The sequence below is a fragment of the Urocampus carinirostris genome, chromosome 6 (assembly GCF_059441175.1).
Source record: "Urocampus carinirostris isolate Australia breed hairy pipefish chromosome 6, RoL_Ucar_1.0, whole genome shotgun sequence".
Taxonomy (NCBI): domain Eukaryota; kingdom Metazoa; phylum Chordata; class Actinopteri; order Syngnathiformes; family Syngnathidae; genus Urocampus; species Urocampus carinirostris.
In genome coordinates, this window is record NC_142354.1 from 33,234,238 (window position 1) to 33,259,665 (window position 25,428).

At 38.6% G+C, this 25,428-nt stretch overlaps 1 protein-coding gene and 1 pseudogene across 1 annotated transcript in view; both read left to right on the forward strand.

Moving 5' to 3' along the window:
- Positions 1 to 1,267: 1,267 nt before the first annotated feature.
- ppp1r16b (protein phosphatase 1, regulatory subunit 16B) overlaps positions 1,268 to 25,428 on the forward strand; it is a 91,429-nt gene continuing 67,268 nt past the window's right edge. Inside the window, exon 1 of the mRNA XM_088338793.1 lies at positions 1,268 to 1,417. The gene's annotated coding sequence lies outside the window, so the exon portion shown is untranslated. The remainder of the gene's footprint in view (positions 1,418 to 25,428) is intronic.
- On the forward strand, positions 11,106 to 11,194 carry LOC148364637 (U2 spliceosomal RNA; annotated as a pseudogene).

Consider the following 25,428-nt stretch of genomic DNA (forward strand, 5'->3'; position numbering starts at 1 on the left):
ATCGGAGTTCGAACGCCGGTAACGCGTGAGTGTGTACGCTAGGATGCGATGCTGAGTGGCGTACGGGTGTTTTAGCCCCTAATTATGCCTCCGAAGAAAGTCAGTGCAAGCAGCAAAGTTGCTACAGGTGAAAAAAAAAAGTAGTGCGTACAACTATTGTATTTAAGAAAGAAATAATAGCAAAATATGAAGGAGGTGTGCGAGTGTCTGATCTTGCTAGGAAATACAGCATGGCTAAATCTACGATCAGTACGTTACTAAAGAATAAGGAGGCTGTGAAATCTAGTGATGTGGCTAAGGGAGTGAGTGCTATAAGCAAGCAACGGCCGTCCACCTGCGCCTTCTGCTGACCACCACAAAAGTAAGAAATCCTATCCATAATTATTTTCTTTATCCTTTTTTTTATTTTTACACGTTCATGTTAGCGTAATCTTTCGTACGGAAGATTATGATAACACGAACGTACGATTAGCCTGGGTTAGCTTTATGTTTACAGGTAAACATTCAGGGTGTTGGAACGGAGCCCAACATTCAGGGCGTAGGAACGGAGCCCCCTTTCCAATGAACCGCTCACCACTTGTTGTGGAGACCCTGGATCTAAATGACTTGTAAACGACCTGTTTTTATTATTTTTACACGTTCATGTTAGCGTAATCTTTCGTACGGAAGATTACGATAACGCGGACGTGCGATTAGCCTGGGTTAGCTTTATGTTTCCGTTAAACATTCAGGGTGTTGGAACGGATTAAAACGATTTACATTATTTTTAATGGGAAAAATGATTTCGGTGATCGTATAAATCGGTTTTCGAACAGGGTTCTGGAACTGATTATGGTCGAGAACCGAGGCTCCACTGTATTATTTTGTATAATGTACAATATTTTTGTGAACTGAAAAATCTAAAGTGATAACTGCTTTGTATTACCAATTACCGGTAATTGTGATGATTAAAACTGAATGAGTATATAGATTTATATATTTATGTATATATTTGTCGCCGATTTACAATTTCAACCTCGATAACACTAAATTTTGGGGACCCATAGATCTCTGTTGGGACCCATAGATTTTTGAGCATACGAGTCCCCGGGACCCATCACTTTTCAGAGGTAAAATGAACACTGAAAAAGCAAACATTGCTGGAAGTGCTCAACTAGTAGTCGGGGGTGGGGTCTCCTCTGCGCCTCTCCTGCCTGCGCTTCGCCCGCATCCTCCTCCTCTTTGCCCCGCCTTCCACAAGAAATACACACGCGCGAGCACACGGACTTTTCTAACACGCGCCTACTCGTGCACAACATAGCTAAGCAGCTCGGAGAATCTCCACTATAACGGGACAAGTTTCAGTAACCCGCCACCGGGATAACCACCGATCCTCGGCGCTGTCCTACCCGCGTGGAGCGCTTCGTCTCGGGCAGAGGTGAGTAGAGAAAAGCCGGGCCTATTACCGAAGTCCCCGGGGGGAAAATGTCCTTTTAGAGGACATGTTTCACAACCTAGGACTCTTTTTCACAATTTCGGTCTCTTTCTGAAGCAGTTTTTGCTAGTTAGCTCACTTTGACCAGCTTCCACGGGGACACCGAGTGCTCGGGGGAACGTTACCGAGGTCTTGGCGGTGGTAACCCGGGGGCTTTTTGGAGATTAGCAGGGCAAGCCTTGACATCCTCCCTCTGTGGAGATGTTGCCATTACGCCGCTGTTACGATACACATGGCGCGCAAGACTTTGGCCGCTCCCGGTAGAGACACAGTGAACTAGAACTGCATCCTGGGCTGGTTTGAACTTTTTAAAAAGGTGCTTTTAGGAGGACTGATATTCACTCAATTTTTAACATTTATAACATAATCAATCTGACACCCTTTTTCTGCAAACTCTCGCGTGCTTTTGGACTGTAAATCATGGGTGTCAAACTCAGATAATGGCGAATGGCGTGTGGGCTATCCTCAAAGGGCCTGATGTAACTTATATCTTTAACTTAATTTAATTGGTATGTAAAATAATTCTAACTAACTCATTCATGTGAAGTCCCTCGGAATTGATTAAAGTCACAAACATTAGATTTGCATTGAAAACATGTCCCTACACATTTATGTCATGTTATACAGTGGAACCTCGGTTCTCGACCATAATCCGCTCAAGAACCCGGTTCAAAAACCGATTTGTTCGATCACCAAAATCATTTTTCCCATTAAAAGTAATGTAAATCGTTTTAATCCGTTCCAACACCTTGAATGTTTACCTTGAATGTTTAACGTAAACATCCGTACGAAAGATTCCCCTAACATGAACGTGTAAAAATAAAAAAATCAGGTCGTTTTCAAGACATTTAGCACCTGGGTCTCCACAACAAGTCAAGTCAAGTCAAGTCATTTTTATTTGTATAGCCCTAAATCACGAAGAGTCTCAAAGGGCTTCACAGATTATTACACTATATTACAAAGACTATTTTTCAGCCGACGAGAAGAGTAGATTATTCATATGCTATGGAGTAGAAGTGAGTTTTAAGTTTAGATTTAAACATTTCCACTGAGGTTGCAGATCGGATCTCAGGGGGAAGAGCATTCCACAGCACCGGTGCCCGGATGGAGAACGCTCTCGAACCAGCAGAACACTTCTGCAAGTGATGAGCGGTTCATTGGAAAGGGGGCTCAGTTACAACACCCTCAATGTTGGGCTCTGTTCCAACACCCTTGATGTTTAACGTAAACTTAAAGCTAACCCAGGCTAATTGTACGTTCGCGTTATCGTAATCTTATGAATAGGATTTCTTACCTTTGTGGTGGTCAGCAGAAGGCGCTCGCACACCTCCTTCTTATTTGGCTATTATTTCTTTCTTAAATGCAATAGTTGTACGCACTACTTTTCTTTTTTCACCCGTAGCAACTTTGCTGCTTGCACTGACTTTCTTCAGAGGCATAATAAGGGGCTAAAACACCCGTACGCCGCTCAGCATCGCACCCTAGCGTACTCACTCTCGCATTACCGGCGTTCGATTTTTTGACCGAACAGCGAAGCAAGAATTTCTCGAAATTTTTGGTCGGACACCGATTTGTTCGAACTGAGAGGCGTTCGAAAATCGAGGTTCCACTGTAAATTAAATACAGAGACACCCCGACGTACAAGCTACGAGAAATTCAAAATGTAAAATGTCTTTTGAGCAAAGATTTTGCCCAAGTTATGAGAATTTCCAGACATGACCACTAGAAAGTCGTTTTATTAGCATCTTATGCATTATATTATCGTATTTTTGTGTTCAATTATGATTTAAATGTGTTTTTTTGAGATCAGGATGGTGTGTTTTATATATATTTAAGTTTAACATGGCTACGTTTGAAAGGCCGGAAACCAATGAGTTGGTTTTTCGATTTTTCGTATTGGGAAAATTCGCTCGAGATACAAGCAATTCTTGATATGAGCATGGTCCAGGAACAAATTAATTAAAATGTAGAGGGATCACTGTCCTCTTATGTATCACAAAATAATGACACATTTTGGACAGATTTAGGATATTCATTTTTGATCAATTCCACTCATTGCCATCAATATGAAATACTGCCATCTAACGGCGATAGGCTGTCAATTCACATATATCATAGTCAAAAGCCATTACAGGAAATATAGTTTTTGGTCAAAGGATTCTTTTGACCTGTTTATTTTTTGACACTCTGACTTTTTAAGCTGTGTGGGGACACATTTAGCCCGCGGGCCACGAGTTTGACACATTTGCTCTAAATTGTCCTTAAGTGGGAACATGTGACTAGGTTCTCAGTCCGTATCCTCTTGAAGATTCAAGCTGAACCAGCTTCTCACTGCCTAAGTCAGCCTTAATTGACTTCTTAAAGACTGCATACCATTTGATTATGAATTTGAAATCTTGTCTCAATGAATCGGTTGTGGCTGGCAACCATTTCAGGTGGTATGATGCCAAACTTCAAGGAGAAGCAAAGACGGAATTTTAATTTTTTTATCAGTCAATAGAGGGTATTCACAATGCATCATTGTCCGTGTCATCCAACCAAAAACCACAATCATGGAGATACTTCGCAGCGCATGACAACAATAAAAACAGCTAGTGGTGAACTTTTGACCTGTTTTTGAATCTACAAACAATTTGGACCGCTAAAAACAATTGGAATGTTACAGTTTTTTACAATCATTTGAAAAACATGCATTTACAATGTTAAAAATATAGCAAAAGAATAAAACTTAAAAAATAAACTTGATTTTAAAGTTTCCACACAATCTCAATAAAAGGTAGGGGGAAAAGTAAATGTTTTACCTGGATTAACAGCATTGGCCGATTTTGACTTCTATTAAAAGTGTATTTCATTTATCTGCAGCATAATGATGCTTTATCAAGTGTCTTTAACTCTAGTCTGGATTGCACAAAATGACCAATATGTCCAGATCTCAGGTCACGAATAATCGAAATTTGTTAAATGTATTATAGCCCCAAAGTATTCATTGATTTTTAGGCCAGTAACATAATTTAGATTTCCATTGTAATGCTCAATAGGAGCAAGTGTAAAGTTTTTCAGTTTGTTTAGATCAGAACTGGTTCCCTTGTCATGAAGTTCTTTGGGGTAAACCCAGCTTGTCTGTGACCTTTTATAGACTAAGCAGTATAGAAAACTGGTGGATTTCATCAAATGTTTAAAGCGATCATATATATTGCTGCTTATTGATGTAGTTTTAAGCACAGTTCTTTTAAAAACTCAAAGGCATAACATATCATATCCAAACAAATGAATCTTTTATTTTGTTGACTAAAAATACTTGGAAGTTATAAAAATACTTAAATGGTTCATGTAAAACTTAATTTATTAGCTCTGAATTTATTGGCTCATTGATCAGCAAGGACTTGGACTTGTTAACGTGGCAATTAGTGTCATACCTGCAGTACGTGAAATATAACACAAAATCACAGCTATTCCATTTTGAAGTAGCCTCATTTACCTCGTGTGATGTTGTAGACAAGCAATGAATACACACGCTCACTAATAGAAACATCATTGGCTGTGTTTGTCTCACGTTGTAATGGTGGAAGCTGTCTAGGCCACGGTTGTCTTTAAATGTTTGATGTGCTAAGCGGTCCCAAGCTTTTTCTGCTGCTGTTCTGCAGCATACATCTTTGTGTTTGTTTTCTGAAAAAATATCTAAATTCCGGCTCTCAATTTTTACCTTGACATATCTCAATCATTACTGATTCAGACTTCTCTGTTTTCTCCCATGGCTTTGAGGTAAAACCGGTCACAGATAAACTTTGTGAGACGATATTGTTACATACCTGTCAACTCTGAGTGACTAGAATATCATTGTTTCGTCCCCAATTTTGACCAAATACCTGTGAAAATGTTTTCTGTAAAACAGCACAAGGGTATTGGAAATTCTTTATTTGTGCCATTGTTGCGCACTGGCACGTGGAAAGATCCGTGTTTATTTTCCATTATTTATGTTAAATGTGATTACAAGGACTGCAAGACACTTGACATTTCAATGACAAGATATGCAAGATGACTATCACAGTATAATACCACTTGGTAATCTTTCCCACACCCGATATTCATTAATTTGGCAATGAGAAAAAATAATTATAGTGGAAAGGGAAATACATCTAGCGACTTATTCAACAGGCATATTGTGATGGCAAACACTTTTCTTTACTGTTTCTATTGTGACAAAAACTTAAGTTAGAGATATTTTGCAAACTTTCAACACAAATTGTCTATTTATTTTGTGTTTGGGAACAACACAATACAAATATTTCCTCACAAGAAAATGTTGTGCAGGCCATCATTAGTTTAAACACATAAATTTGATCAATATTATGTTAGTAGTATATTGTGAGGAAGATAACCTGTGTTCATCTGCTTTCATCCTTCTTTAGGGACATCATTTGATTATGATAGTTTTTTTAATTTGAACAATTTTTTTGACACTTTTAACAGCAAATATACAATGTGAGGTTTGAACAATTTTTATCGACACTTTTAACAGCAATTAAACATATTCACAATTTCGTTATATCATTTTCTAACAATATGAGGTTTGAACAATTTTTGGCGACATTTTTAACAGCAATCAAACGCATTCACAATTTGATTATGATAGTAATGATGTTGATGTTGTTTATCTTGGACAGAGCTCTGCTAATATCCAATCACAGTTCGCCTGCTTTCTGAAGCAAAGCCATGATTGGTCTCTAGCTGAATCCTCAGCAACATTGATGTCATTATTCCTTGACATCAAAGATAGATTAAAAAGGTGGCTATTGCTTCTTAACACTTTCATCAGACACAAAAGAACAATGTTCAGACTTTCAGGCACACATGATACTATGATATTAGAATTCTCGCATTTTTAATTTGATTCCTAATTTAGCCTCTTGATTATACTTTTAGAGTTTTGAGTTTATTAAACATCTGCAACACCGTTTAACCCGTCAAATGTTAATGGTTTTCTTGTCTTAAAAATGTCTCACACTGGATTCATTTTTTAAAAATATTTACGTCATTTTCAGACATTTGATAATTGATTGCCAGAAATGGTCAACATTGAGCTGAATGCCAAGACAATGTCTTACTTTAGAGCAATTAAATGTGGTTTTATAAGATATAGGTCTCTGCCCTTATTTTTGTATTCATAATTTGTTCATCCCCAAAAATATAAAACACAAATGTATCATTCTCAAGCACATTGTTTTTTTTCCCCTTCTAATTTCTAGACACATAAAAGGAGTATATTTTCAGGACAGTCTAGCAAGTTGTGAGTGGATGAAGCAAATTCATTTTGGTTTAATCTGTACAATTCAAGCGCGCATTATAAACCTTTTTACTAATATGTGCATAGTTTGTATATGAACATAGTTATCATCCCTGTTTTGTCCATATCTTTACCGTACACAGTTAATTCAAATGCTTGCCTCTTGCATACTGATCTGGAATTTAAAATAATCTCTTCTGAGTTTATTTGTGTACGGTTGGACAAAGTCCTTGTCAAAGAATGCAATAAATATTGACGCCATCTTTTTAATAAGTTCCAGCCGTCTGGCATTGAGAGACAAAGCATCTGCTCACAAAACAATGATAAAGGTTCTCCAGTGATAAGCTAACTGTCTGCCATTTTTTAATTTTGTGATGATTTCATGCTTAACGAGCAACATTCTGTATTTGCTATACAGGCAATATCTATTGCGACTTTTCAACAGGCTTTGTTGTACTGCTGATTCATGACTTAACTGGAAATCGAATTGTGGTATTTAAGCATAAGGTGTACAATTTCCAAGTTAAAAGCTGCAAACATTTGAAGAGGTTCATGCTAGCAAAAAAATCTGTGAATTAATAGGAAAAAATATTCTACCATTATAAATCATTGAATGTGCATTGTGTTGATGTTGGTACTGTCAACTTCGTCAAGTAAATTAAATCAAAACATTATAAAAGAAAGACTAACTGACAAGCAACAATGTCTACCATTTTCAATTAAGAGCTTAGTCAGGCTATTGCATATAGTCAGTAAGCTTTGTTTTGTAGTAAGCCGTCAAGAAGGTCGTGATTCGTCGATGATTTGTCCAAGATGGTTTCTTATAATGCCTTTTATGTCAAAATTTATTGAGAGTGGATTACTATTGTCATGTCTTTCTTTATTTGAGCATGTTTTTACTTTGTTCAGCAAGACGGATAGAAAGTTCAGTCGTTCACGGTGATCAATCATCATGAGCAACCCATTGCTGATTGTTATTAGTTGGAGTCCAAAACCAGTCCATGCTGAGCAACAGCATTCTCTATCCTCCCCGGGAAACGCTCAAGAAAATATATGTTTTTCAAAGCTTATAAAAGCAGATATTCATCTTGCGTTTGAAAAGGTTAAAGCGTGTGGCCGTGCATCAGCTAAAAGAAATTCCTCCGAGTTGTCTTCACCGCTCTGCTGCTTCCAGAAGTACTATTCGACCCTAACTCATGTTTAATTATCCTACCGTTTTTTGATTAAGCTTGTGTCCCATTAAATATTGATAACCATACAGCCCAAATCAAAGTAAAAACATCTTTGACTTTAAACTTCTCTGTCAATGTGGGCATTTCTCACAGAAGGTCCTATCCTCACTTTTGCAAAGCTGCTCCTTGACCCCCTGCTGATTAAGACGTCTTTTCCGAGCTGAGCCCGACGTTGGTTTGCTTGCTTACTGAGGAAAAAGCGATTACGTTAGATCAGTGTTCTGTCTGCTAATCTGCAGTCATGACGGAGGGATGGGTGAATTTTAGGGCCATTTTGGGTGGCAACACAGAGGTCCTCCGATTCCTTCTCCCTCTTTTCCTGGCTATTTGTGGACACAATTACCAAAGCCCTGCACTTGTTGCGCTGATGTTGTTTTCAATGTGTGTAGGTTGTACTCCTTCCTGTGGGACCAAGGAATACATTGAAGTGACCTTTTGGTTTGTGGCTGGATAAAAGTAATACGTCGGATTTAAAATAATAGAGTGAGGCAGAATCTGAGGTATTTGGCTAAGGACATTAAATGATCAGTAGCCTCCTGTGGTTACAATGCAGTGACCATTTGCTGGAGCAATAAAACCTTTAGCATTGGCTTCATCATCGTCTATATCTCTATATTAAAGTCGTGCTTTAGTCCATATCAATTCATTTACACAAGAACTCAATAGAAGGAGCTCCACTTAATCACAAGCTTTGTTGAACAGGAAGTGATCTCAGGGTTTGTTCAGGAAGGTGCTGGACTGAGAGAGGCTTGTGAGGGGGGGTTGCAAGGTTTTTCCTGACATTGTTGAGGAAAGCGCAGCCGCCAACCGTCTCCCTTCACACGGAATTCTCTCCTGATGGTCATGGCAACACAGTCGTTGAACTTTGTAGACAAAAAAGTGTTGCCCAGGTAGTCAGTAGCACCTTTTCACACTGATTAATCTGACTTTTTTGCTCCCAAAAGTCACTGTTCTGTATAATACAGCACAGGCGTGGAATCAAGGGGATCATTTTGTTATGCTATAAATCCACCTTTTAGAAAGAACAACAAAAATGTTTCAACACCTGTGTGAATGCCAGAATGTCAGAAAAATGTCATGAACTTTCACACAACACAAAACATTCAGAGTAGGCGTAATAGTTAAGAATTGAAATTAACCAACACATTGTAAAAACTAGTCAACATATAGGCTGTACAACAGGAGATAAGGACTTGATTTATTTCCACTGCGGTTTATTTTGAAATTTAAAGATATACAGGGCTCGTTACGGGTGCCTTAAATCTTTGAAAATTCTTGAATTTTAATGTTGTGTTTTCAAGTTCAGGAAAATGCTTGAATTTTGTGTGAAGTGCTTTTCAATGCTTGAAAACGTTTGTCATATGATTTTTCTTGGCAGTCTGACTCGCCAGATCACGCATAAAACAAAGAAATATAAAAACATTCAAATAGTAAAGTCGACTTAAAACTGACGCCACTTGCCCAGCGCTGGGATTGCATTGCTTTGGAAGGCGTTGTCATGAGAAGCATCATCGTTCGCTACAGGTGCAATAGGAAAGTTGCATCAGAACAGGTACATCCAACCCAGATGCCAGAGGTTGAAAATTTAATGAAGGGTGACTCGAAAAAGAAAAATACAAACCAAGATTAAAACATTGAACAAATCAACACGCAGCATGCTGATAAAAGTGTGCACAAAAGAAATCCAACTGTATAATAATGAGTCAGCGCTTTCTGTTAACTGTTAGCTACATTCTTCACCTAAACATGACACATGAATTCGGCCAAAGGAGGTCTGTATCTTAGTAAAAACACAGTTTTCTAACAAACTGTAAGAATATAAACAATTGCCCAGATTAAGCTCTGTTAACATGACATCAGCATTTTAGTAGCAATGTGCCGTGTAATACTGTTTGCATGCGCCAATGTACACTATCTTGTTTATATAGTGTACATAGTGTAAATTTCATGTACACTATATCCAGTTGATAAACTGCAACCCCTGGATTGTTTGCCATTCTTCCTTTGCCAACTGGCTCTGCGAATTGTACCGGGTGCCTGGACTCCAAATGCTGCTGAGATTAGTTGTGTTAGCTCGTTTCCCCGGCACCTTCTTGAGACCTAGTTTGCAGACCGCTTCATCTGTATTTTGGGGCATACCGCTGTCGGCAAAATGCCAAATTGTGTCAAATAGTTAAGTGGTGCGTGGTTTTGAAACGAAAACCTTACCTGCCATGAAGACTAGACACAGAGAGCCGGTGTGCCTTAATCCGATTCTCCTGCAAAATCTGACTCCTCTTTGTGTGAACTATGCTTCTCAGTGCTGCGCTTGAGACGTGTGTCGCGATCTAGTCCGTATAATGTGTTAATAAAGGAATATTGATTGGTGTGATTAAAACAAAAAAGCGATCGAAATCTATATGAGTTTATTAAGACATATGCAAAGGTCACCAACCCCGGAGGCGATCCAATGTAGCTTAACACTATAATATCCATGAGGCTTTATTTGGTGTACTACAGTAGCCTTGTTATATAATATGTCACAACAGTGATTTTGAAGTGTTTCAGACTTTTCCTACAGAAGTTAGGAGGGGAGTCAAATTTTGGCAGGTGTTGCCAAAATCTCCCCCCCTGCTAAAGTAGTCCCTGTTTGAGCTACAGACTTGTGACTTCTCGGGTACCATTCTGTAATCTCAATATGTCAACACAGTGATTTTTAAGTGTTTCAGACTTTTCACTCGGGAGTTAGGGGAGGAGTCAGATTTTGGTAGGTGTCCCATTCACAACGTTCCTCTGGTTACAACGATCAGTGAACAACTACATACAATATACATACATTACAACTAGGCTACTAAAGTAGACAAAATAAAGCCTAGCTGTGTACAACTAGTCGTGATTGTGAATATAACAGCGTTTGGCTACATTGGGTCTCTGGTGTTGGTGACGTTTACATGACTTACTAACTCATTAAATAGACTACGATCTTTTTTTTGTCTCCAACATTCTGTTACCATGACTAAGAAGAGTGTGAAGATGCCATAAGGCCCAATGCCTTTTCATGTCGCGTTTGTATCCCTGATGGTCTAGTAGATAGAGTTTGGCGCAAAGTAAATCTAAAAATTACGGCATGTGCCGGCTCATTTTTCTAATCGGGAGATGGAATAAGAGCTTGCTCTGTCCACTCCACGCATCGGCCCGGTATTGCAGTACCTCCGGGAACGGTGCATTCGCACTGATCGCTGCTTGGCCCTGTGGCTAGGACCTTGACTCAGCCTCTTGGCTGAGAGCAAGTGTCTCGGCCCCTTGGTTTTGTAGCGTATTATGATTTGACCGATAACGGATAATGGACAATTGATAAAGAATAAACCTTAAAAATTGTTTACAATTTGGATCGATTTTTTTTGTGGATAAAACAATTTGCAACAAATAAAATGAAATATATTGCTCTTTTATGTTTTATATGATAAATTCAAATATAATAGTACCTTTTGATAAGGCAGTAGGAGTATGTTCGATATTTGCAGGTGTATAGCATAAATTTGTATGTATTCTTGGTAATTGACAAACACTTGTGTTTTATGATTTCTATTACAGGATGTACTGTTGTTTTGTGCACTATTTTTCTATCCGTCCAAAACTTCAATATTTGAATAAAGAGGAGGAAATTAAAAATCTGATTCATTGATCAATTGAAAAAATAATCGACCTATTTTTCAATCACGAAATTAATCATTAGTTGCAGCCCTAATTGAGAACAACCATCCATATCGCTTTGTGGTTAGGATTTGCCGCTCTTGCCATTGCTATCTGGTTTGAGCACCATTGCTACCATTAATATGCAATTGAGGTCAGCGATCTAATTTAGCAAGTGATCAATGATTGCACAAATTAAAGGTCGACCGATTATCGGGCAGGCCGATTATCGCACGATAAATGGGAAATTCACAGATTTCGGTATCAGCATTTTTATTCATCCGACGGGCCGATCATTGTTGCTCAGATACAGCTGAGCCTTTCTCTCCCTCTCTTCCTTGCTCCTGCCTTCTGTCTCACATGCTACCCACCTAGCACCTTCTGATTGGACACACGACCAGGGGCGGAGCCAATGAAGCAGGAAAAAAAAAAAAATTGGAGTAAATAAAGGAGTTTTAAAATGCCCGTAAGTCAAAACCATTGAGGAAAACACTGTCAGATGGAGACCAATGAATTAGCTGTTACCATAACAATGGTTCGTCAATCTGGCTCTAAAGCAGGATTGTCGACATTTTTCAGTTAGCGAGTTACGTTTAAATTTCAATGCACTTTTTCTTCTAAGTTAATTCAAGTTATGCTGTTTTTAGTGATATTTTTATTTATTTATCGTATAAAAATAATCAGGGGCCTATTTGAATTTTTATGTACAGTTATACGAGTTGCTGCTAAGCCTCATTGTATTTCCTGCACTGTTAGTTTGTAGTTTAAGTGAAAGGTTCATTGTGTTTAAATTCCAATGTATTTACTGTAAAATGTTTTAAAACTATATACAAGATTTATTTAAACTTAAAACAAATACTCTTAGTTTCTTTTTGCTTTATCAAAAATTTCCTACACCACTTTTTTAGCTTTTACAGCAAAGGAATATAGGCTCCAAATATCGGTTATCGGCCTTCTCTTAATACTAATAATCGGTATGGGTTTAGGCCCCGACAACCCATATTAGTAAATCTTTAGCAGAAATAAGGATACACAGTTCCAATTTTGTCCGAGTGTAAGGTGTGTGTTAAAAGTTTCGGCCAATTTGGGATTTTTGGGGTGGCCTTATAGACCATAACATGCATTAATAGCATTCTGGAGAACCCTAATTAGTTAAAACAAGCAAATACACCTTTTGCATTGTCTGAAAAACTACCGTATTTTCCGCACTATAAGGCGCACCTAAAAGTCTTAATTTTTTTCAAAAGCTGACCATGCGCCTTATAACACAGTGCGCCCTTATATATGGCTCAATATTAAATTCGCAAGGTCTCGCAACTTACTCAACAGCCGCCGACTAGATTCTCCCCCGAGCGCGAAGTCGTCCGCGGTGTATGCTGGGATTTATATACCGGCGTTTCATTGGCTAACCAATGTGTCAATTATCATTTGAATCGATCACTATTGGCTGAAGTTATTCGGAGCCTCGGATTGGCTAGATGCCCAAAACAAACCCTCCAATCGGCCGAGTTTAACAATGGTGTAGCAAGTCCGCGGTGTATGCTGGGATTTATATACCGGCGTTTCATTGGCTAACCAATGTGTCAATCATCATTTGAATCGATCACTATTGGCTGAAGTTATTCGGAGCCAAAACAAACCCTCCAATCGGCCGAGTTTAACAATGGCGTAGCAAGTCCGCAGTGTATGCTGGGATTTATATACCGGCGTTTCATTGGCTAACCAATGTGTCAATCATCATTTGAATCGATCACTATTGGCTGAAGTTATTCGGAGCCTCGGATTGGCTAGATGCCCAAAACAAACCCTCCAATCGGCCGAGTTTAACAATGGCGTAGCAAGTCCGCGGTGTATGCTGGGATTTATATACCGGCGTTTCATTGGCTAACCAATGTGTCAATCATCATTTGAATCGATCACTACTGGCTGAAGTTATTCGGAGCCTCGGATTGGATAGATGGCCAAACCAAACCCTGCAATTGGCCGAAAAAGATGTGTCAATCATCAGTTAAATCGATCGCTATTGGCTGAAATTATTCAGAGCCTCCAATAGGCTAGATGACCAAAACAAATCTTGCAATTGGCCGAGTTTAGCAATGGCGTAGCAAGCTTAGCAAGCTTGCTAAAGTACACCATAGAGAAACATGTTTTATCAGTCTGTATTTGCAAATAATTTACTCTCCTGGATTTACTTCACTAACGGTTGTAAGAAGACCATGATTGCGTATCATTATTGAACGTGAGAACTTAGGTGAGTTATGCGGCTTTATGTTTTCCCGGTATCTTGTTTTAGAACTATCTTGATGTTGCTGTGATGAGTTGAGTGAATTCAACTCAATTCCAAGTGTTTATTGTCATATGCACAGTAAAGTTGCGAGTGAAAAAGAAAATAGAAACATAGAAATGTTTGGCATTCCTTGAATCCCAAGACTTGAACCTTCCGAATGATATTTGAAATGACGCATTTAAGTGACATCGTACGGACACCGCATTCGCACGTGTCTACGACACGTATTTGCTTCTTTGCAAGCTTTGGGAATGTTAAGGGGGTCATCAGTTGGACTGAATCATCGGACTGTTTTGTCCACGTTCCCATTGTAGCGCCTTATAATCCGGTGCGCCTTATCTATGGAAGATATAGGACTAAAAACTATTTTTTGAGGGTGCGCCCTATAACCCGGTGCGCCCTATAGTGCGGAAAATACGGTACTCACTTATTTTTGAATACTTTGAAGTAGATTCATGAACGCCTCCACTAATGCTGTAATTCCTCTGGGAAGTTCCATCTTTTAATGACAAAGCTGGTCTTGTGTCTATTTTGATTGTTGCTGTTATTCATCTGTGGTTTTAATTTTGGGGATTTGTTCCGCTTACCATGTTGTCGGCCCCATGGTTGCAATTAGTTAAGTTTGCGCAATTTAATTTGTGTGTTGAATTTTTGATTTTGTTATCTGTGTTTCTTTTTCAATTGTGACTGTGCAGTAGGAATAAATACTTATATTTGAAGAATGCTGCTATTCACAGGAAGAATTTAAGCTGTTATCTGATGCAATTTTGTAGGTTTCCAGGAAATGAATTAAACATTTGATTCAAAGTCAACGGTATGTAAGAGGTGAGGAGAATGAGTTTGAAGCTTAGTTGGGAGATATTTTTCATGAACTTTGTTATGTTGAGTCATATTCAATGTCTGGTTGGCCTCTGCACCCAATGGCCTCGAAGGGGATCACATGGCTTGTGCGCCTGGCGGTGCCTGGGCCGGGATAAGCTGCATTTGAAGCATTCATGTGTGTCTGTTTCAGAGTTTTGTTGTTGTTTTTTTGTTAGGCTGGTTTCTTTATGTTTTCCTCATAAACACACATGCAATTACTTTTAAATTTTATCCATTTTCTTCAGAGCAGTAATTTGGAAGTTTAAAAATAAAGCAGAAGAGTTCTTTCAACTGCTTTTTATAAGTAAGGTATTGATCAAAAACACATGAATGCATTTTTTTGGACGAGTTCTCAAAAAGCTTCAGTGTGTTATAATTATTATTTTTAATAGAGTCTGGAGGTGAAGCCGGCTTAACCTCCAGTGGGTGAGTTGAATACAGGCCAGAGCAATTACACTGTGCAAATGGAAATAAAGTTAAATAAAAAGCTATACATATATTTGGTCTATTATCAAACACACTGGTGGAAAGTAAAAGTTTGAACTACACCACCTAAATACTACACAGCAGTGTGATACTGCATGTCTGTGATTGATCACATGCTGACATCTTGGAGCCTCTTTCTTTTCTATGTCATTGTAAAGAGACAAGTGAAACGGCGGTCTCAATCATTTCAGTCTTCGCCGGACCGTGTAAGTGGAAACTACCGAACTTTCGTGTATGAAAGGCCTGCTTTTATGCTCAATTGGATTGCAGTCTTTATTCATCGTTAAGTCAAAATATCAGCTTGAGTTTCATTAACAAACCTTGACTCGTCAATTTTTACCCCTGCCTTATTGATTATGTTTTTCCACTGAAAACAGTCTATACTCTCTGTCTACATGCACTCATGTAAATACTATGCTAATTAATGGACATCACTGATGTGTTGTTATTTGAACATTTTAATAAGGTAGGCCTTAATAAGAATGAATGTAAATTACATCTGACTTTTTTTTCAATGTAATAAATCAACCTAATAAGAGAGGAAAGTACATTATAGTGGTTGTTATCACTTCTCACAAACCTTAAAGTCCTTACAAACTTGATTTACAGATTCTTTAATGAGAAAGATCACCTGCCCAAGGAACGTTGATAAACAAGGTTGTGTCTTCATGATTGCACTAGTAATTAAAATGTCAGCATTCCCTGAAAAAAAGTCCCGGGATTCAAGACATGATGACCGTTTCAAAATATACTCATTATAGATACATCTCGATCAGTCTGAAACAAGATAACCAAAAACTAAAAACTGGATAGCAAGGCCAAAGGAGCTGGGAACTTCAAATGCAAATACGGTGTTGTTACATTCAAATATATTTACCGTATTTTCCGCACTATAAGGCGCACATAAAATCTGTTTTTTAAAAAAAAAAAAAAAGCTGACTATGCGCCTTATAATCCGGTGCGCCTTATATATGGATCAATATTGAATTACAAGGTCTCGCAACTAAGAGAAGCAGCCACCGACTCCATTTTTCGCGTAGAAGAAGTGCGCCGTGCATACTGGGAAATATTAAACAACGATTCGCTTTTATTTGTGCGTTTGTATAAAGACCCCGAAATGGCTCCCATTAAGAGACACGCTTACAACGCAGAGTTTAAACTCAAGGCGATCAGTCACGCAGTAGGACACGGGAATAGAGCAGCAGCGAGGGAGTTTAACATTAATGAATCGAACACGAGAGTGGCTCGAGCCGGCAGAATTAAGAGTCCCCCTAGGAACTCGCTAACTGAACAATGGTTCCATGGGTGAATTATGTAAAACCCACTACAACGTTTTACATTTTACAGTTATTATGTTATTGCTTTACTGTTATTGTTTTGCACTTGTTATTTTTGCACATTACGAGTGTCACTATATTGTGATTGCACTAACGTTTTTATTTACCATAACAGTATCAGACGTTTTTTTTCGCGTGTTGCCTAAATGGAGGAAAAGTAAACTGTCATGCCTTGATGTTGTTCAAAGATGTTAAAGATGTGTCACGAAAATGCTTTACCTCAGAGAAAATAATAAAACAGCTGTTTATTTATTTTGGGAGTGAATGGAGTTGTGGAAAGCTTGTTTGTTATCAATAAAGTTTGACTGACCTATCTTACTGTTTTGTTGACATTCCCTTTAGCGCGGCACCATCTAGAGGTTGCATAACATAACAACATCCTCTACTGTAGTCAAGTCAAGTCACGTTTATTTACCGTAAATAGCCCTTAATCACAAAAATGTCTCGAAGGACTGCACAGAATTACAATTACAAAATTGCACAATTACCTGATCTTAAATGAGCATGCACTCATAGCGCCTTATAATGGGGTGCGTCTTATGTATGGCAAAAGTTTTAAAATATATCATTCATTGAAGGTGCGCCTTGTAACATGGTGCGCCTTATAGTGCGGAAAATACGGTACTCCAAAAAACGTGATAAAGCCGACGAATTAAAAAAAAATCTGCCTAAAAGCATTATTCCTGCATTGTTTGACAATCTGCGTTAAAATCTGTGTTTGTCTTCATTACTCCCCTTTAAAAATAAAAAGACTCGTCAGATTATTTTCAATACTTCCGTTAGCCTCTGAGCTTTTGATTGACACCACTTGTGGTCCTTAGCCTGTGATAACCGATGAGGGCCTGTTATGAAAAATCAAATAAAAATAAATGTCATGACCAATTTGGCTTCAAAATTCTTTAGCCAATAGTGACCGATTCAAAAGGGGATTGACCAATTGCATAGCCAATGACCATCATTACGTGCAAGTGTGCACCATCAGGGCGGCGCAGTGGTTAGCGCGTGTGCGGCACATTTCTGAGGTCATGAGATCGAACCTCCTGTGTGGAGTTTGCATGTTCTCCCCGTGCTTGCGTGGGCTTCCTCCGGGCACTCCGGTCTCCTCCCACATCCCAAAAACATGCATGCCAGGTTTGTTGGCCGATCTAAATTATCCCTAGGTGTGAATAAGCCAGCAAATTTTCTGTCCCTGTGTGCCCTGCGACTGGCTGGCAACCAGTTCAGGGTGTCCCCTGCCCACTGCTCGAGGATGGCTGGGATATGCTCCAGCACCCTTGCGACCCTACTGAGGACAAGCGGTGCAGTTAATGGATGGAATGGACAGATGTGCACAATCATGTATTAACTTCTAGAAAGAGAAGTCACATTTTCAACTCTTTCATAATGTCTTTTCAATTGGCCAAAGTTAAATACATAAATGCAAAGTTGTAAGGGCTGTAAACTGGTCTCCAAATAGTTGCTTTTAAAAACACCTAGACCTACCATTAGAGAAATGTGTAAAATACAATGTTTAGTGTTTCAGATTGTGATCAAATTTGACAAGGTCCTGATCTATTGTCTCACTTTTTTCCCAGCTAAGATGCCCTTGCCTCTTTTGCAGGTATTAGATTGCAAAATCAAAATCAGGTGAGTCTAAAAACTTTCTATTTCTTTGTGTTTCAACTCAGATTACTCAATGTTTGTAGCATTTGCAGCGAGTATTTCGGTTTGGGACAAAACAACTGAGTTGCATTTCAAAAGAGACCAAAACCATACAAATGCTTCAAACGGTTTAAGAACAGCATTCAATTTACTTTGGTACTTTTGGCTCTTGGATTGGGATTGACGGGCTGTCGGAACGTTAAGGGGTTAAAATTGTGCCCAAAAGTAATCAAAGTCTCTCTAGGCTTTGCTAAAGATATGTGACGATCAATTTTTAGACATAGGATACAATTTGTAATTCTCTGAAGTGTCTGTATTGCTTCATGCCTCTGGTATTGAGCGACGTTCCACACAGTAGGTGATTTTTTTTTTTTTTTTTGTAGGCTTTGGATGTAAGGACGTTCTATTAGTTCTGTGAATATTTTTCATTGTAAGAGAGCTAATGCAGTGCTTATTTTCTGTCCCTCAATATAATTCTGTCTACTACTTTGGTCAGTAATGCCTCAAGAAAGTGTTGCTGTTAATTACAAGTGAAGTCTGTGACGGCCCACTGGTTGCAAAATAACCAGCCATAGTGCATCAAACAGTCTGGTGGCCAGCATGACTGACAAAGTGTCTTGTACTTAGGAAACTCTATTTGTTTTTTTAGGTTTTCTGTTTATGTTCACGCTCGCTGCAAAAATGTATATAGTAAATATGTTGGCCATGATAAAAAATCCAGAGAGAATTTACCTATGCAGAGCACAAACTGTCCTGTGATGGGGGGAAACTCTATGGATGGAATGCCTTCTCAATCCTTTTTAGTTTTTATATCGTTGGAAGATAAGAAATCACATCATGGCCATTCGTCCCCCACCTCTTCCTTTGCACACTGTTTGGGGGCCAGTGTAACAGCCTCAGTGCACGCTCGTCTGGCCTGGGCAGCAGATCAGAAGTGACACTTACTGCAGGCTGGATGAGTCTCAGTCTTGTTTGCTCTGGTTAGACCATCGTTAGGCAGCCAAATGACTCAACAGTGAGAGAAAAGGACCCAGACAGAGGGGAAAAGGAATAGAAACAAACTGAGAATTCCGAAAGAGAGAGCAGGAAGTAACCTAGAAGCCCGGGCGTCTCGAAACACACATGCAGATTTCAAACAGCTCGTATCATCTGTGTGCAGCAGATGGAAGAATAACCCCCGCCCAGGTCACGGCAGAGGGCTCTCTAAACACGGCAAAGCTGCGGGCTGATCACAGGCTTTTTGTTCACTCGGAAAATTGAGTCCTGCAGAAAAAAAGGAATGAGCCAGGCACTGCTTGTCCTTTTGAAGACTGAGTTTGGAGAGACAGGATCAGTCGGGGGTATTCTCAGGGAAGGCTGTAAAGCCATGAATCTCTTTGTGAACCTTCCCCGTGACCTCAAACCTGCACAGCTGATGAAACGATCAGAAATTATGATGGCAAACCAATTAAGAATGTAGAAGCAAACAGCCAGACTGACTTGATTGGATGGTCAACTAACTTACAGAGAAGCACTGGACGGAAGTTGCTTGGGTCCTTTGTGTCTCATTAGTTTGTACTCTGTCAAGGCAAACTTCTTTTTGATAACAGATCGTAGTTATCGATAATAATGTTAATGGCCCATATCAGTCTTTCTTGAACTTTTTTAAATGAAAAATATCTTGAAACGCAAATCAATCCTGAAAACTTTATTCACAACATATATATGGGATGCACCTACTTTCCGGCACCGGATGAATGATGTGCAAAAACACGATGCAATAATGTTTTGTCGAACGACAAGCGAGCCTTGCGTCGCTGGGTTTCACCTGGTGGGATGTTTGCGCAAAACGCTGCTACTTATTTTTAAGTTTACACAGGAAATGGAAGGAAATGGACATCACAGTCGCAACGAGAGCACTGGCAAGCTTTTACCAACATTTCTCCTGAAATTGGTGTGTCCCTCTGCTCACATAATTTAAAAGCTGTTACCTGACTTTTAGTAATGTTTACTTGTTAACAATACCGAGCTAACAAAATTTTAGTCATGTTCATGTTGTATAGCCCTTAATCACAAAAAGTTTCAAAGGGCTGCTCAGACCACAGACCATTCTTACACCATCCCCTTATCTAAAACCTATAAGCAACAAGGAAAAACTCAAAACCTCACGATGAGGAAAACAAGAAATCTTGATAAGGGGGCGCATATTAGGTAATCCCCCTTCCAGGATGACAAGGCTGCAATGGATGCTGCAGGGGCGTGGTTACTTTTTCTGGACCTCTTGAAGTCCACACTGACTTCCTCTGTCCTCCCAGCGTTCCGCACCAGGTTGTCTGCTGAACACCACCATGAGAGCTGTATTTCGTCTTTCTAAAGACAATCTTGAATAAAATATGTTTTATTTTCTATTTCACATATTTATGTCATAGTTTTTTAGTTTAAAATGTTTTTTGATTTAATTGTTTTCTCTTAGCGGTGTTGTGGTTCCACAGTACATGTGGTTCAATGGCTGATAATCTTTCCTGGGGCCATCTGTTTCCATCCCTATCGGTTTGGATGAGCCTCCCTCAGGTCCCTTACCTTCCATGGTTAGTCTGTGCCTTGTCATAATTTAATCTATTTCATTATTTTGTTGATTTTATTATTATTATTTTTTAACCATTGGATGTGTCTGTGTGTTTTGCCTTCTGGGTTGTTGGGTGGGAAAAAAGGTGGAGATTGTATTTTCTTACTGTTTTGTACTATTTTGATACAGTTCTTTGAGTTTCAATTCATTGCCTGAAAAATACTTTACAAATGCATTTGTACTTGATCTGAATTTCGTAGTTTGTAAGTGACTGACATTTAGCAGTTTAAATTTGTAAACATGTATTTTGTGTGTGATGTTCCGTGCAGCGGGACTTAATTTACAATTATCCATCCATCCATTACGTGCACCACTTATTCTCATTAGGGTCGAGGGGGTGCTGGAGCCCATCCCAGCCATATCCGGGCAGTGGGCATGGGGACACCCTGAGCCGGTCGCCAGCCAGTCGCAGGGCACACTGAGACAGACAAGTCACTCGCTCATTCACACCTAGGGACAATTTGAACCGGCCAATTAACCTGACATACATGTTTTTGGACTGTGGGAGGAAACCGGTGTGCCCGGAGGAAACCCACGCAAGCACGGGGAGAACATGCAAACTCCACACAGGAGGTTTGATCTAATGACCTCAGAACTCTACCGCACACGTGCTAAGCACTGCGCCGCCGTGCTGCCCTTTCCAATATCATTATTGTTATTACTTTACTTTTGCATACATGCAAGCTCGATCTTTTTGTTAACTGTGCCGGGTGCATCATGACCATCATTATCATCATCAGTCCCTTTTGTTGTGACTATTCACTTTCCTGTCCTTTTAACAGCTAAAATTCCCCCTAAATTTAAACTTTTTTTCTGAAGTGGGAGAGAGAGAGAAGCATTTTTTTTCTTAATCTGACACTGACACTACTCAAAATACAAACATAGGATTATTTAGTTTTTTCCTATTTGCAATTTAAATATTGGCGGTTTCTCGTCATCTGTGGCACTTTGTTGTCTGACAGGACTTTCTTTTGTAAAGCACTTAAGGCCATTTTTTGTTTTATGAGAATTTAATAAAATGTTTAAATGGGCAGCCAGTAAAATGACCGTCAGCTAACTATCATATCATATTGTGTCTTTTTAGCAAGTCAAAATGTTTTTTTTCAAATATTTTTGGCAGTCATTTTTTCAGTGTTTCTGTTTTAGTATAAAAGCCAAGTGTTGAACATATTCAGTTATCGCTTTCGGCGCAGCATTTCTTTAGGATTAATCCATAATATAGATGTATATTGCGTTCTGCCATTTATATGAAACATTGTTATGAATCTAGTATTTTTGGAATATCAAGGAAGAGGTAAAATCCACCTGTTTTCAACTATTTCATGTTGCCATTTGTTGGCAACTGAGAATTCAATCACCTTTTCATTGCCTAACCTATACCTTTAATGCTAAAAACCTTAAAGTTGAAGCTTTAAATTTGCCTTCACGTTTGAGAAACACTCTTGAGTTGCATATATTTACTACAAATAAAACAGCAAAACTTGCTCACTTTAAATTGGAGTTTAAGCTTTGAACCTGGTTTAACTCGAAAGGTTTGAAGTTTAAACCCCCTAAACCTGCCTTAACTTAAGTAACTAATGATGAACAATAACAGCTCTTATATTCCATTTGCAACAACAATACGATGGAGAGTTTTTTTCTTTTAAAGAAACTCTTTCGGTTGACTCCCCATATCATGGCAAACATACTTTTTGGCCAGTAAGGCCCCATTGTGGTATTTCTGCCCGATTTATCACTATGATACCAGCGATTAACCGCTTGGAGGCAAAGCTGCTAAGTCCAAAGACGAACAATGGTTTTCACCCTCTAGTCTGCAGCCTACTTTAATACCCTGTTTTTCTCGCCCAGTGAAATATGGTGCTGATGGAGTACAAATCAGCCAGTGTTCATTCACCCTGCCCAAAATCAGGACTGGGTTCGGAGATGGAGTGATGCGACGAAGCTTTGAACTACCAGAGTATAATGAACATCAACCTCAAACATAAGATTTATTCCATATTCAAACGTGGCACTTCAAAAACAAGCTGCTTTTTTAGGGTTTTTGAACAAAAACTTTCTTTTGACTGCATGCAATTATTAATTCATTGTGTCACGATTCAATTTTGGCACAATAAGTTTACTGCTTAGCATTGTTGATTCTTCCCTGTATGTTCTGTTTAACATAGTTCATCATAATGTCGCATACACTGCACATAAATACAATGCTATGGCACAACACTTCTGGGCAGTATTAAGATTTTAACCCATAAAAGTGATTCAAAAAAAATAATGAACTGACTTTTGAATTCCCCCCATTCAAATGTTGTCTTAAAAATACCGTGATGTTAAGTTAACATGATATGGCTATGTATCTGTGCAACAGTAGCTTTGAAAAACTGATATAATTGCTTTTTTTCTACCACGCTAATGCGAATAAAATATTTATAACTCTAGACTCTGGCAGTGGTGCTACTGACGCAACATAAAAGTGTGGGGAATAATAATCATTGAGTTCACAGATGTAATAATAATAATTTATGGGTCAATGTGACCTTGAGTACCAAATGTAAGCGTAAATTTAAACACTTTACTAAGGAGCTGACTGCTTGGTAGTATCCACTATAAACGAGTTTTTTGCAGCACAGAATTAAATCGGTTAGCGGTGTTAAGGTTCGGGTTTTAAGCTTAGAACCACATTTCTTCAGTGGACTTATTTTGTTTGCTTTTAGTGTTTTTGGCTATTCTGAGGGTCCCTAATCTTTCCCCAAATTTCTAAAACATAAATTGGACCAAGGTTTTTAATTGTGAATGTAATCAATGGTTATCGGGTAAAATCATGCACCATCAGCCATTTGTAGTTTGAAAGCTCATATTTGATGAAGAAGATTCTGATTCTTAACATTATATGAGTCTAAAAAATTCTCAAAATGATGTAAAACATGCCGGCAGATCCCATCACTTTTTGTCGAATAAATTTCTGCCGAATCCGGATGTAACCAATGGTTATGACAGGGGAATGACGCTCCAGAATGGTGATGAGAGCCGAGCTCTTTAAATAAAGGCTCCACCCGAGGAGATATGTTCTTCTTCTTCGCTGCCAGTGAGCCCAGTGCCAACTAGGACAAGTTACCCAGACAGAATAAAAATGTCCTCCTAGAGGATGCCCCAGGGAAGAAGAGGAGGGAGTCAAGAAAAGAGATTGTTCAAGTTGTGCATAGCTGCAGCAGCTCTACAGAAGCATATAAAGCCTGTTTATCATTGCAACATTTATTGTATAACAAACGTGTTCACTATTACAATCAAGATGTACAAATATCAATAATGTAGTTAATTTAACAATTGTTTTATGGTCTACCGCAGTTAACTTTTGGTGAAAGTCAAGTCATTAAAAAGCAATAGTCACGTTAACAAGCCTGCCAGCTGGCAAATTAATTCAATTTCAACATTACCACCCAAGAGTCTTCAAATGGAAATAGATTTTACTGTTTGTGCTGCTCAAAGTGACTAACTTCCTGTTTAACTGACTGCGTGATCTAGCCTTTTGTTTTTGTTCCAATCCTGGCCCAGAACAACCCCCATGGTACCACATAGCAGTAAGCACTTTTGGGGTGATATTTTGACACCATACAATTGCTTCGTGTTTTAAGTGAAATTGGTCTTTCAATTGAAATAGTTGTCATTATCCTGTCCTCTGCAAACATCTAAACATCCATGCCACTGAGCTGAAAATGTTGCATTTCATCAGGGGTTTACATTTTAGGCTTTGTTCAAAATGTTGTGTTGAATCATATTAGGTACAGGGAAGGTTTGAGCATGCATATGTACCTTGTCATAAATTTTCAGAGTTGACAAATATGAATGATATTGACGAATTACAAAAACAGTGACACAAATGTGATATTTCAATGAATGATAAACCCTTAAGGCACGCAAGATTTTCATCATTTGCAAATGTTTAAAACTGTTTTTTAGCAGATATTAATTAGAAAAGGATAAAAAGGCCTACTTAATTTTACTTTTATATGATTTTGCCTTCTTTTGCTAACTTGCGTTTTTTCTTAATTTTTCGGCTTGCAGAAAGAAGATTATTTATTAAGATTGTATTCATTAAGTGTCAATGTGGCATCTCTCCCTATGATAAGTGTGCTCCACAGTTGCCCAATAATTTAAAGGAGAACTGATAAAAACAAACCATGTTTTAGCAATATATGTAGGCAGGCTATCCCATGGGTAGATTTTACCTCCCCCCCAAAAAAAAACATTTGTGAATACCCATCAACCCTACATTATGTATTTTAATAAAGATGAAAGAAAAAAACAAAATAGAAACACTTATTTTTGTTTTTGACATTACTAATGTAACAAAAAAGTTAAGAAAAATGTTATCATGTTTAAGTCTTATTATAAGCTGTGCTGAACACTTTTAGTCAGTATTCTAGGTCGGGCGTGTCCCTGAATGGCCCTAAGCTATAGTTCACAAGAGAAGACGTGAAGTATCACAAAAATGGAGGACATAATGTTTATGTTTGACATTGTCTTAAATTATTCAAATGGTTTTCCCTCCTATACG